The sequence below is a fragment of the Bos grunniens genome, chromosome 16 (assembly GCF_055505025.1).
Source record: "Bos grunniens cultivar Pamir isolate PY7600 chromosome 16, Bosgru_T2T1.0, whole genome shotgun sequence".
Lineage (NCBI taxonomy): Eukaryota > Metazoa > Chordata > Mammalia > Artiodactyla > Bovidae > Bos > Bos grunniens.
Window position 1 is genome coordinate 58471082 of NC_141180.1, and position 14202 is coordinate 58485283.

Consider the following 14202-nt stretch of genomic DNA (forward strand, 5'->3'; position numbering starts at 1 on the left):
TCAAACAGATACGCTTCATGCCAATGGAAGTACTCTGGAAGAAGAGAAACTACATCAGATGGAAATCTATATACAAGGAGAAATGAAAAGGAAAAGGTAAATATGTGGATAATTTTAAAAGGTGGTATTTTCCGTCTATTAATTCCTTGAAAAAACAACTGATTGCATATATGTAACACTACTGAACTATACACTTAAAAACAGATAAGATGATAAATTTTATATCTGCTTTTTACCACAACAAAAAGAAGAAAATAACTACCTAATGAAAAAATTATAATATTGTACTATGGGGATTGTAATATATGTAGATGTAAAAATTTGTAACAACAATATCATAAAGGACAGGGCTGCATGTGGAAAAAAAAAAAAAAGACTAGGCCAGGGAAGAGAAATCAATAAAAAGTTCTCAGGAGGAATCATGAAGGTAGAAGGAAATATGGAGGAATGTCATGAAAGCAAAGAAGACAATTATTTTGAGACAGTTATTTAGGTAAACACCTGTGGGTGCTATAGAATGAAAATGAGGCCATTGGATTTAATAGTTAGGAGGGAGGTGACCAGGAACATTTTTTTTTTTTCTGTTTTATTGCAATATAGTTGACCTATAGCACCATATAAGTTTAGGGTATACAGCATAATGACCTGACTTACATGTATTGTAAAATAATTATCACAATAAGTTTAGTTAACATACATCACCTTATATAGATACAAGACGTTTTTCCCTTATGGTAAGAACTTTTAGGATTTACTCTCCCAGCAACTTTTAAATATACCCCACAGCAGAGTTAACTATAGTCATCGTGTCGTATGTTACGTCCCCAGTACTTATTCATAACTCAAAGCTGGTACCTTTTGGACCACCGTCACTCAATTCCCTCACTGCTCATAACTCTGGTAACCACAAGTCTAATCTCTGTTTCTGTGTGTGTGTTTGTTTTTAGATTCCACACATGAGTGAGATAATACAGTGTTTGTCTTTCTCTGTCTGACTTATTTCACTTCATATCATGTCTTGAAGGTCCATCCCTGTTATCACAAATGGCAGGCTTTCCTTCCTTTTAGTGGTTGAATAGTATTCTAATGTACGCTTATACATTTTGGAGAGCATTTTCAATGAAGCAGTGAGGCTAGGCATCAGGTCGCTCAGGTTGGGAATCTGGACTGGAAAAGTGAGCACAGCCAGTGTCGTCTTTAAAAAGTTTACTTGTCAAATCCAGAAGGAGACAAAGCTTTAAAAAGGGGTATTTGAAAATATGGGGGTGGTTTGAGCATATTATACAAGTTGACAAGAGATGCCAGGAGAGGGAGAACAATGCTTGGACAAGAATTCAAAAAAGATGGAAGAGGAAGGGAACAAGAGCCTCATAGAGTAGGAATGCTCTTCCTGGAAGACTGGAAAGGAGCATAGGCACGTTGGAGCGTGGGGATCGTGAAACCGCGCATGACCATACCTTATAATGGCCATTTTCTAAGAATGAAAAGAATAGGACTTAAGAAAATCTGTAAAGGAAAGGAAAAGGTAGCTGTGTAAGAATGGGGGAGAATTACTAAGTAGTCATAAATGCATATAGAAAATTTAAAGGAGCTGATATACATTGTCATCAAATTTGTACCCGTAGCTACTGAAAAGAAACCAAAGAAATGGAATGACATATTAATCTTGTGTGGGAGTTGGCAAGGCAGAGGGTCAAGAGGAGATGGGACTATCGATTGAACTGATGAGACTGTCATACTGTATAAGGTAAGTAGGGACAGCATCAAGCTGAGAAAGGGCAGGTAGACTGGGAAGATAATGAGAGGATAAAGCCCACAGATCCCAGCAAGGTCTCTGAGCCAGTTTAGTGAGAATGAGGGACCGAGAAAGATGGAAGGACAGGCAGTTACATGTAATTAAGGACTTTGAGAGTTAAGTATTTCAGAGGTGGAATATTATTATGTGGAGTAAAGTAGTGTGAGAAGACTCCCTGAGGAAGTAAGACTGAGCAGGATCTTTAAGAATGAGTAGAGGGTTTTTTTTTTTGTTTGTTGTTTTGACACAACAGTGGGGAAGAGGGAGGACATTCTGTGCTTAAAATCCAAGAACTGGGGGCAGGCTGAAAGGGTCATCATGCTTCCCCCAGCTAGAAAGGCCCACTGCTGTCCTGGAGTTTACAAGAACAAGCCAGACTGAGAGATACATTGAATTACAGAAGAGTTTGAAAACCCATTATGGGATTAGCACTTTGATCTAGTGGACAATTGGGAACCATAACAAAATATTAAGCAAAGAAATGCCGTGAAGCGAGTAATGTTTTAGGCACATATGCCTGGATGGAGACTGTGGAAGGGATCTCAGAGGGGAGGTGTGCGTGCCTAAGGGTGTCCTTGAGCAGGCTCAGGAGACAGAAGCTGGAACCATGACATGAAAGGGGGTGGCTTCAGTCAAGAAGTGAAAGGATTTGGTGACAAACTAGAGGCAGGGAACATATGGAAGAAAGATTTCAAGTGGTCCTCAAGTTCCTGGGCCAGGACACCAGAAAATAGCCCTACAGCTGAGGGATCTCAGGAAACTGGAAAGGAGGGCGGCGTGGAGATGCAGAGAGGGGGGCATGTGTACATAGGAGAGTTTTCCATCCAGGAAGACCTGCCCCAGTGCTTCTTGTTTGTGCTGTGAAAAAATAAGGTCCTTCTGAAGCCACTGGATGTCAAAGGCTCATAAGCATAGCTATCATCATGTTATTTGCTTTATTAAAACTGACGTGTCATGGAGCAGTGCCCTGTTGAGAGGTGGCAGTAGCAGGCATCAGCCTGGCATGAAGGAGTCAGAAGTTGGGTGGCTCCTTTCGTCACTTGGAGCAAAGACTTCTGGTGAACAGGCTCTGTTAATGATGGCCGCATTCCAATTAAAAAACCTTTAAGGGAGGATTATATGAAAAAGACTGTTTAATCACACCTTGAGTTTTTTCAGTCACAGCTGCACACGGATAGTGAGCACCATGCTGGGAGCACTACCTTTGATTGAAAAGCATAAAATTTTTACAGGTTTTTTTTTTCCTACTAAGTTAAAATTTGAGGGTCTCTTCTGTGTTATTCTTTGGGTAATAATCTAGGACAAAATAGTCAAAAATGTATAAATGAGCCCAGTTAAAAATATGTTTTAAAATATCATCTTTGATGGTCCCTAGTTATTTAGGTTGTGGAAAAATATGGATTAATGAATATTTTAAATAAACTTTACCATGTAATAAATGCAAAACTGGGCTAGATAGATCAGTAGTAACTGAGAGTAATGAAAATATTTCTGGAAATGGTTGTTTGATGGCAGAAATATGACAGTATTTTATTATATTTTTGAAATTCATCTTTTCTAATATATTTCCTTTAAGTTCTTTTTTTTTTTTTTAAATAGACTGTGTCTTTTAATAGCATGCTGTTTTATAATTACAGGGAAGTATGCTACACAGGGGAAAAAAGTCCCTCAACTCTTAACTAGATTTTGTTCTCATTATTGAACCATCAAGAGTGAAAATAAATGTTGCCCGGTAATGACTTTGTTTTTTCCATGTGGAATGTGATTAGTAGAATTTTCTCCCCATATAGAGTGCAATTTATAAAATTTTTAATTTAGTTCTAGATTTAGAATGTGATTCTTCAGTAAATTCTAAACCCATTGAAACACCTTTTCTAATTCTTTATGGAATAAGCAGTAAGAGTGGTGGATTAGTTCTCTAGGGCTATTCTAAGAAATTATCATAAACTGAATTGCATAAGAAGAAGACTTAAGTATATTCCCTCACAGTTCTGAAGGCCTGAGGTCTGACACTGAAGTGTCGGTAGGGTCACCCTCATTCCTAAGACTCTAGGGAGTCATTCTTTCTTGATTCTTCCAGCATCTGGTAGCTCCTACCGTCCTTGGTGAGTCATGGCCTTCATTTCTGTTTCTTTGTCTCTGGGTCTGAATCTCCCTTTCCTTTCTTTTATAAGGACCTCAGTCATTGGATTCCAAAATCTAGTATTTTATCTCAAGATCCTTAACTAGTTATATCTGTAAGACCCTTTTTCCAAATAAACTAATATTCTGAAGTTTTGGATAGACATTAATTTGGGAGGGATAATATTCAACCCATGATAAGTGCTAATAGTCATGTCTCAGGCTTGCATTATTTCACGTCTTAAAAGTGGTCAGCCAGACCACCTGTAGCGGGGAGGGCCTGCCGGGATGAGTGGCCAAAAATGTGGAGGCCTCAGGATATAGCGCGGGAAGTGATCTGGCAGTCAAGCCATCCCTTGGGCCTTGCACATTCCATGATGGAATGTGGATGGGCTGCAGCATCCTTGGTCTCGTGAAAGTCTTCCAAGGTCTCCTGACTCTTCCCTACACGGGCACATAGTCAGCAGCTTCTGCTCTGATGTCTAAACCTAATTCATGACATACTGGGTTAGACCAAGAAGAAAATAATGGAGCAGACCAGTCTAGTTATCTAGGCAAGGCTATCATTTCTTAATGAATATTGCTAGTAGCATCTTGCATGTATAGTCGATTAATTGTGTCCAACTCTTTGCGATTCTTTGGACTGTAGTCCACCAGGCTCCTCTGTTCATGGACTTTTTCAGGCAAGAATACTGGAGTGGGTTGCTATTGCCTCCTCCAGGGGGTCTTCCTGACCCAGGGATCAAACCTCCATCTCCTGTGTTTCCTGCATTGCAGGCAGATTCTTTACCTGCTGAGCCATCAGGTAGCCTCTTAACACTTGTATGAAATGCGTTTTCTCTTTGAGACTCACACAGGTCACTGAGGTAGGTGGCTGAAGCAGGAGACACAGACTTGTGAAAGACCATATTGCTCAAATGAGTTCAGCAAGTGTTTTATTAAGCATGTGTTCGGTTCTAGGCTCCGGCCAGGACATCCCTAAAGTAGAATAGAGTGGGTTTGCTGGTCACTGGTCCAGTGCTGTACATTATATTGAACATGTTGTGCATTAGTGGTCATCAAATAGAGGTTCTGGGCCTGGAATCTCAGTTCCTCCATTTACCTCTCTGAGCCTCAGATATTATACATGCAGAATGAGAAGTAAAAGAACTCCTTCATAGGCTTGTGGTAAAGAGTCCATCAGTTTATATGAGTAAAGTATTTAGAACAGTGCCTGACACATAGCAAGTGTTTAATAATGTTCAATTACTCTTACTGCTCTATGCAAGGTACTTAAATTGAACAAGTGTTTATATAATCCTCAACTTCAGGGAGATTATTGTTATTAATACAAACATACTTACATGGTACTTATAGCTTGGTAGAATCTTCTTCCAATTCTTTCAAAACCCCTTCAATTTAGTTGATATAGTTGTAGGCTAGAAAAATGGACTTGCGTGAAGTTAGGTGACTTGTTTAGTACAGCAAGTTAATGGCAGAGGTGTGCACTCAAATCTATATGATCTATTGGCCACACCTTAAATATTAAAAAGAGGGGAAAAATGTTGGTGGATATTCAGTAACTCTATTCCAGGCTTCAGTGATACGGTAAATTGAACTGAGAGGCATCCTGTGGAATGGAAAATATACTGGTTTAAAAGTCAGAAAACTTGCAGTTTAGCCTCTTCTCTGCCATTTCAGCCTGAAAATGATGTTCATGCTTTTGCAAAGTATCCTCACTATTCATGAGATAAATTCTCACCCCTCAAGTCCATGTAATATATTTCAAGTAGTAGAGCTTTGAGTTGTAACAGGCAAATCCCTTTTTTGTTTGCTTAGTTTGTATTTCCTGGAAAATGACAAGAGTCTAGCTCAAGAAGCAAATGTGTTTGTATAACATGTTGGTTGCCATGCATTCTGGAGATGATCCCATGCACTGCTGTTGATGCAACAAGGAGGGGGCTGTTCAGTATTGGTGCTATGAAAGTTTAATGCAACTGGACTTGGACAGGTTCCTGAACCACACCAACCATCATATTTATTTTGCTGTTAAACAGTTCAAACAAGTTCACTTGAAGGGCTTTGAACTTTCTTGATAGTGAATAACTGAACATTTCATTTTATGTATGTGATGATATTCCTGCTGAAAGCTACTTTTGTTGCATATTTTTTGAGAGATCTTTTACTTTTGTCAATTTTATGTTTAGGATTTGCTTTGAAAAGTTATCCTACTTTGTTGAGGGAGAGAAAAATCCTTTTATTCTTTTCTTAACCTTATCATGGGATTTTAATCAATGTTCAAGGTGATCCCTCGGAAGAATGATATACTTTGTTTTTTCCCTGAGTTTGTTCACCAGATCTAGTGACTAGGATCTGTCTTATTCCCATGACTCTGCCGTATGACATACCCTTCCATATGACCTGCAGGAAGTTCTCCCATGAGAGACTAGCATTATGCCCAGCATGTAGCGGGCATTCAGAATGTGCTTGATAAACACTTGACGTGTGTGTCCATCTCACTAACACAGATAGTTCTGGGTCTTAGCTTCCTTTTAAACTAACCTGTTCCCCTGACTACAAAGATCATGGTCCTCATGTCTTTTGGGGAACAAGCAGAGCATTAGGAAGCTGTCTCAGAAAGACATATCTAACATTATATTCCTCTTGTTGATGACAACTTGGTGTCACAACTAGCTCTGCCTTGTCTTAATCTGCAAAGAAAGTGAATGGACCGCATCCTTCCTCTTCCAAAAGGACTGAAGTGTAAAGTAGGCTTCCCTGTAGCTCAAATGGTAAAGAATCTGCCTGCAGTACAGGAGACTTGGGTTCAACCCCTGGTTCAGGAAGATCCTCTGGAGAAGGGAATGGCAATCCACTCCAGTATTCTTTCCTGGAGAAACCCATGGACAGAGAATCTTAGCAGGCTACAGTCCGTGGGGTTGCAAAGAGTCAGACATGACTCAGTGACTAACACACACAAATGTTAAGTGCTTGTCATCACTTACTCTGACTGTACAATTATTCTAAACCTAAGGGAGTGACTTTTCCCAACCCCAAGGAAACCAGATTTTCTAAGACAATGACTTCAGGCTGGTGAGAATGACTTGGTCTGGAGTCTGTACTTCCATATTCCTTTGATTCTGAGAAGTCTCATATATCCTGGGCTGGCATCAAGGCATGTAAGAAATTCCTTGCTTCCATTTTCTAGTGTGTCCACAAAGAATATGTTAATTTATGCTCCCTTAAATTTATATTTTTATTTATGCCCTATATGGAATCTTCAGTTCCACTTGGATATCTACTCCATTATCTAAACTTCCCTATAACTCTGAGACTTCCCCCACACTGAGAACGCAGGTCTCCTGGGTGACACCTCATACTAAGATCAAGCAGAGCCACCAGCTCCGAGAATGACATCTGTGGCTGGGATGTAGTGAGTTTGAGAGCAGCTAAACTTCTGTTGTTGTTGTTGTTCAGTCACTAAGTTGTGTCCGACTCTTGCAACTCCATAGACTGTAGCCTGCCAGGCTGCTCTGTCTGTGGGATTTCCCAGGCAAGCATGCTGGAGTGGATTGCAGTTTCCTTCTCCAAGGGATCTTCCCAACCCAGGTTTCCTGCATTGTAGGCAAATTCTTTACCCATTGTGCCACCAGGGAAGCTTGTAGCTAAGCTACTATTGTTCAGGAAAAGACTATCAAATGTTATCTTCACAATGGCTTTAATTACTGAGAGTCAGAGACACACAGCATTCATATTTTCTCAGTTAGAAGTCTTCTTTTTATGGCAATACAATCATCTCTTTCTTTGAACTCCTTAGAACCTCGTTCTTTATCACTTGTTCTTGTCAAGCAGTTTAGCCTAGTGGCTAAGTGTGCAGACTTTAGAACCACATTGCCTGAGTTTGAACCCAAGCTCTACCATTTACTAATTGTGTGACCATAGGGAGATTACTAATTTGTTTAGGTGTATCAGTTTTCTTATCTGTAAAATGGACCTAATAAGAACACCTAATCAATAGGAACCAATAAGAGTATTAAATAAATCTATATAAAACATGCTTAAAAGAAAACCTGGCATTTTTCAAGTACTCAGTACACTGTAGTCATTATTAGTTGTGGTCCCCTTACCCCATACCTCTACAATAAGATCCCTACTGTCAAATTAGGACAAATATGCAGTCTTGGGATTCAGAATGGATTCTAAACAAAACAAACTAAGAAGCAAAAGGAAAGATTAGGTCTCAAGAAATTTCAAAATAGAAACTATCCTTCATGACCCTGATAGTTACTAGAAATGGAAAAGGGCGAGGAATTGACGTTCCTCTTGGGCAGTGTTTCTCAAACTTTTCATGCCCAGAATCTCTTGGTGAGCTTATAAAAATATGGGCGATTCAATAGGTTTGAAGTGGAGCCCAATACAGTGAGTTTAAACAAAGTCCCAAAAGAGTGAATGATGTAAACAGTCTACCAATTGCATTTTGGAAAACTCTTCTCGATATTGGTAAGTTACTACCACCTTTCTCTCTCATGTACCTTCATTCATTCAATATATGTTTTGAGCACTTGCTCTGTGAAAAAAAAATGTCTTGGTGCTTTGAGGGATCCAAGATGAGTTAAAAACTACTTCTGTTTTTTTCAAGAAACCGAAAATATACTAAGGAAGCTATGTCCCATAAAGATATTTTAATTTTGAAAGGAAATATTAATAAAAATACTCCATATTGTTTGCAGCTGAGCAGTGTAATTAGCTGGTTGAACTTGTTAGTTGGATGAACATAAAAACTGTCTCTCTAAACTCCAAAGGGACACATCCATGAATCTTAATTTAAGACTATGAATCATAATATATTAAGAAAATGGGCCTTGAATAAACCATACAACCCAGGAGGTTCTCTATGGTAGAAATATGAAGATATAACTATGGAAGGTTTAGACAAATACTTACAAAAGTTGACTCTAAATTGTTAATTAATTTCTTTCTTTCTTCAGTTTTTACCTTGAGCCTTTATTTGCTCTCAGTTTGAAGCCACTTTTCAACTGTGTCTTTAAACTCAAAAACTTCTCCTGAGAAGGAGACACTGCCATGTCCAACGTGTCACTGTCTAGGAAGTAAGACAAGCTGTTTTGGTATCCTCATTATAAAGATTGCAACAGAATCGGAAAATTTATTAAGCTTTTAAATTTTCTTCTGCTCTTAGACTCCCAGCTCTTTGATGACAGTCTTATTCACCTGCTCAGGGGCAAGTCACTGAGAATTTCAGTCCCTGGTTCTAACGTGTGCAGTGTGCTGTTGACATTTTGCCAATAGGGGTCACAGGCAGGACCTAATTTAATTTTGGACCTTCAAATGGAAATTCGGAGACCTACGTGAGTTATCCAAGGGAAAGCAGCTGAATAGTCACAGGCCAGAAACTGTGCCTCAGGTCCAGAATTACCAGCCTGGTATTTGATTTGATTGATGGATTGATAGGCTGAAGTATAGTTGCCGTACAATATTATCAAAGTCATAGGTGTACAATATAGTGTCACAATTTTTATAGATTATACTACACTTATAGTTATTATAAAATATTCACTATATTCCCCATGTTGTATAACATATCCTTGTAGCTTATTATACCTAATACTTTGTGCGTTTTATTCCTCTACCCCTAAATTACCCCTCCCCCTTCCCTCTCCTCCTGCTTTATTGACTATGCCAAAGCCTTTGACTGTGTGGATCACAATAAACTGTGGAAAATTCTGAAAGAGATGGGAATCCCAGACCACCTGACCTGCCTCTTGAGAAACCTATATGCAGGTCAGGAAGCAGCAGTTAGTACTGGACATGGAACAACAGACTGGTTCCAAATAGGAAAAGGAGTACGTCAAGGCTGTATATTGTAACCCTGCTTATTTAATTTATATGCAGAGTACATCATGAGAAACGCTGGGCTGGAGGAAGCACAAGCTGGTATCAAGATTGCCAGGAGAAATGTCAATAACCTCAGATATGCAGATGACACCACCCTTATGGCAGAAAGTGAAGAGGAACTAAATAGCCTCTTGATGAAAGTGAAAGAGGAGAGTAAAAAAGTTGGCTTCAAGCTCAACATTCAGAAAACGAAGATCATGGCATCTGGTCCCATCACTTCATGACAAATAGATGGGGTAACAGTGTCAGACTATTTTTTGAGGCTCCAAAATCACTGCAGATGGTGACTTCAGCCATGAAATTAAAAGACACTTACTCCTTGGAAGGAAAGTTATGACCAACCTAGATAGCATATTGAAAAGCAGAGACATCACTTTGCCAACAAAGGTCTGTCTAGTCAAGGCTATGGTTTTTCCAGTGGTCATGTATGGATGTAAGAGTTGGACTGTGAAGAAAGCTGAGCGCCGAAGAATTGATGTTTTGAACTGTGGTGTTGGAGAAGACTCTTGAGAGTCCCTTGGACTGCCAGGAGATCCAACCAGTCTATTCTAAAGGAGATCAGTCCTGGGTGTTCTTTGGAAGGACTGATGCTAAAACTGAAAGTCCAGTACTTTGGCCACCTCATGCGAAGAGTTGACTCATTGGAAAAGACTCTGATGCTGGGAGGGATTGGGGGCAGGAGGAGAAGGGGACGACAGAGGATGAGATGGCTGGATGGCATCACTGACTCGATGGACGTGACTCTGAGTGAACTCCGGGAGGTGGTGATGGACAGGGAGGCCTGGCGTGCTGCGATTCATGGGGTCGCAAAGAGTCGGACACGACTGAGAGACTGAACTGAACTGAACTGAACTTCCCTCTCCTCACTGGTAACCTTGAGTTTGTTCTCTGTGACTCTGCTTCTTTTTTGTTATAATCACTAGTTTATTGTATTTTTAAGATTCCATATACAAGTGATATCTTACACTATGTATTTTTCTCTATCAGATAGGATTTATTTTCATAAGTTGGTAAACCCCAAACCTATTTTTGATTTTGCATCTCTGTTAGTAAAACAAAACAAAAGGGCATTTGGAGCCTCTTCTTTTAATACCAGTGTATCTGTGAAATATATACATGTACTATTCAACTAGTATATTCACATTATACACTATATTTTTAAAAGAACATTTCAGTCCAGTTCAGTTCAGTCACTCAGTCGCGTCTGACTCTTTGCGACCCCATGAATCACAGCACGCCAGGCCTCTCTGTCCATCACCACCTCCCGGAGTTCACTCAAACTCATGTCCATCAAGTCAGTGATGCCATCCAGCCATCTCAGCCTCTGTCATCCCCTTCTTCTCAGCCCCCAATCCCTCCCAGCATCAGGGTCTTTTCCAATGAGTCAACTCTTTGCATGAGGGGGCCAAATTATTGGAGTTTCAGCTTCAATATCAGTCCTTCCATTGAACATCCAGGACTGATCTCCTTTAGAATGGATTGGTTGGACCTCCTTGCAGTCCAAGGGACTCTCAAGAGTCTTCTCCAACACCACAGTTCAAAAGCATCAATTCTTTGGTGCTCAGCTTTCTTCACAGTCCAACTCTCACATTCATACATGACCACTGGAAAAACCATAGCCTTGACTAGATGGACCTTTGTTGGCAAAGTGATGTCTCTGCTTTTCAATATGCTATCTAGGTTGGTCATAACTTTCCTTCCAAGGAATAAGTGTCTTTTAATTTCATGGCTGCAGTCACCATCTGCAGTGATTTTGGAGCCCCCCAAAATAAAGTCTGACACTGTTTCCACTGTTTCCCCATCTATTTCCCATGAAGTGATGGGACCAGATGCCATGATCTTCATTTTCTGAATGTTGAGCTTGAAGCCAACTTTTTTACTCTCCTCTTTCACTTTCATCAAGAGGCTATTTAGTTCCTCTTCACTTTCTGCCATAAGGGTGGTGTCATCTGCATATCTGAGGTTATTGATATTTCTCCCGGCAATCTTGATTCCAGCTTGTGCTTCTTCCAGCCCAGCGTTTCTCATGATGTACTCTGCATATAAATTAAATAAGCAGGGTTACAATATACAGCCTTGACGTACTCCTTTTCCTATTTGGAACCAGTCTGTTGTTCCATGTCCAGTACTAACTGTTGCTTCCTGACCTGCATACAGGTTTCCCAAGAGGCAGGTCAGGTGGTCTGGGATTCTCATCTCTTCAGAATAAAGGAGGTTAAAAAATAAAATACATAAAAGTTCTAGGAATTTCTACTTCTCCCTACTTTGGACTGTGATCTTAATAAGGCAGAATGATTTATGTAAACGGTGAAATAAAAAGTTCTTAATGATTAATAATGAAGGGTAACACATTTCCATCCCTAGTGCCTTATTTTCCACAACACCTTGGTCCAGGGATGTTTTATTAAACGAGTGGCTTAGGACCCATTGTGCACGATTTTCTTTCTTTGTATTTTTTTCCTGATAAATTTTTTTCCAACTCTTTCATTTGATAAAAGAAAAGCTCAGGATCTTCATTTATGAAACTCAGGAGGTACATTTTATGCTCTGTATTGAAAAGAACACTTTTTTCCCCCTGCAAATACCACACATATCTCTTTCATCTCTCTCTAATTCCAGAGAAAGTTGATGAAAGAGAGCTGTTTTTCTCCCTAGGAATTTCCTTCAGATTATTCTTATTTCAGTATGCTAATCCTTTGTTTTTAAGCTTCTTCTACAGAAATTACATATATCTCATAGCCAGAGGATTTTTATTTCTGTTTTTCAATGAGGAGCAGAAGAAAGGAATGCCTCTAGACAAGATTTTGTCTCCAAAAGAGTCCTTAGATGGAACAGGGAAAAAAGGGATTTGGTGAAGAAGGACAAAGCAGGGGTGGGTGGAGGGAAAAGTAGATATCACTATAACAAGATTATCTCTAATGTATTACAGAGCCTTAAGGGTTTTTATAAACACAAACCACAGGGAAACTGGGATCTGACAAGCTGTTGGAGGAATGCCCATGAAGGAGGAGGAGGAACAGGAGGTATGGTTGCTAATTTCCTAAACCCAGATGTCAACCATTTTAATGAGAAAAATAAAATCCCATGTGATGGTAGGCTAAGAGACATACTAGCCAATGGAGGAACAAAATATCTCTCATTAAATACTCAGACATAGACCTTTAGTGTATGTTTTTCCAAGTTGGTAAAGGAAGGAAATGCATGTGTCCCCATGCTTTATCTAATATACGGGATTAGATGAGAAAAACCAAGGAATTATCAGCTTGATGAGGTCATTAAATAGATAATTTTGTACTTGTTCACTCATATCCTGTAGAGAGTCAGGTAAAAATTTTTCTCTCTATATATAGATAAGCAAAGTGTAATAACTGTAGTGGTTGGGTCATGAGAGATTATAAGATTATACTGCTTAATCCTTTTAATTTACTACTGGTAGAGGAAAGCCTTCTTTTCAGACTCTGTGGATGAACAGACTTCCCTGGCAGTTGGAGCCTCATCCTGCGTAAACAAACAGAGCTGATTGGGTGTCAGCTGGTCCCAACTCCAACAACTTTTGCACCATCAAAGGCTTATAGTCTCTAAAATAAAAGTGACAAAAAATAGAGCCAGCTATCAAAATAATTCCTCCCAGCTGCAAGATTTGGAGCGAGGTGCCGTCAAAGGCAAAGTGTGCCTGATCCAGTTAAGAACTCTCTCATTCTTTATGGAATCTGAGTATTAAATAAGGCCCCAAGATTTCTGGGTTCAGGTTCTCATTGTTTACTAAGTAAAGTGAAAGAGCCCACAGAAACTGTTCATGAGGCTTTGTGCTTCAAATCATTCTTACTAAACATGTTGATGAGTTAAGTATAAATGAATCAGAAACATACGGTTCACATTTCTGTGGAAATCCACAGGGTATATTAAGGGAATTAAAGGGAAATGTGTTAGGCCAAACATATTTAAGAATTTGACAAAACCAAAATCCACCAAAATAGTTTAACATTTTCTGGTGAGTCTGTTCCAGTTTATTCTTCTTCTTTAATAGTGGATTTTCTCAATTGCCTTAAACTCACATTTTCATGTGATGTGATAAATCTGTAAATAAATATCTTACAGTGAATTTACCCATCTACTTCCTTATATTAATCCCATGTAATGAAATTTATCTCAGCTAATGATGTGGTAGTTGGACCTAATTCAAGTATATTGAAACCTCTGGGGAATTTGGGTCAATTGCAAAGAGGCTACATTGTAAAATGGTAAAGTCAAAGTAATATAATATATTGAACTTAAATCATTTCAAGTACCTTTACTATTTTAATTCAACATCAGTATTTAGTAGTGTTTAAGGCACTGTCCCTAGGTATTTTGGGACCAGGAAAATTTTAAAAAGTAAATAAATCAGACATGGA

At 39.2% G+C, this 14202-nt stretch overlaps 1 long non-coding RNA gene across 2 annotated transcripts in view; it reads left to right on the forward strand.

The window, feature by feature from the left end:
* The window catches only part of LOC147356902 (uncharacterized), a 48702-nt gene that overhangs the window by 17579 nt on the left and 16921 nt on the right, over positions 1 to 14202 (forward strand). The window contains exons 3-4 of one of the 2 annotated variants that reach the window (XR_015142823.1): positions 9 to 96; positions 1626 to 3433. This is a non-coding gene — a long non-coding RNA (uncharacterized LOC147356902). Of the gene's footprint in view, positions 1 to 8; positions 97 to 1625; positions 3434 to 14202 lie in introns of those variants that run through there. The other variant, XR_015142824.1, reaches the window with a different exon arrangement.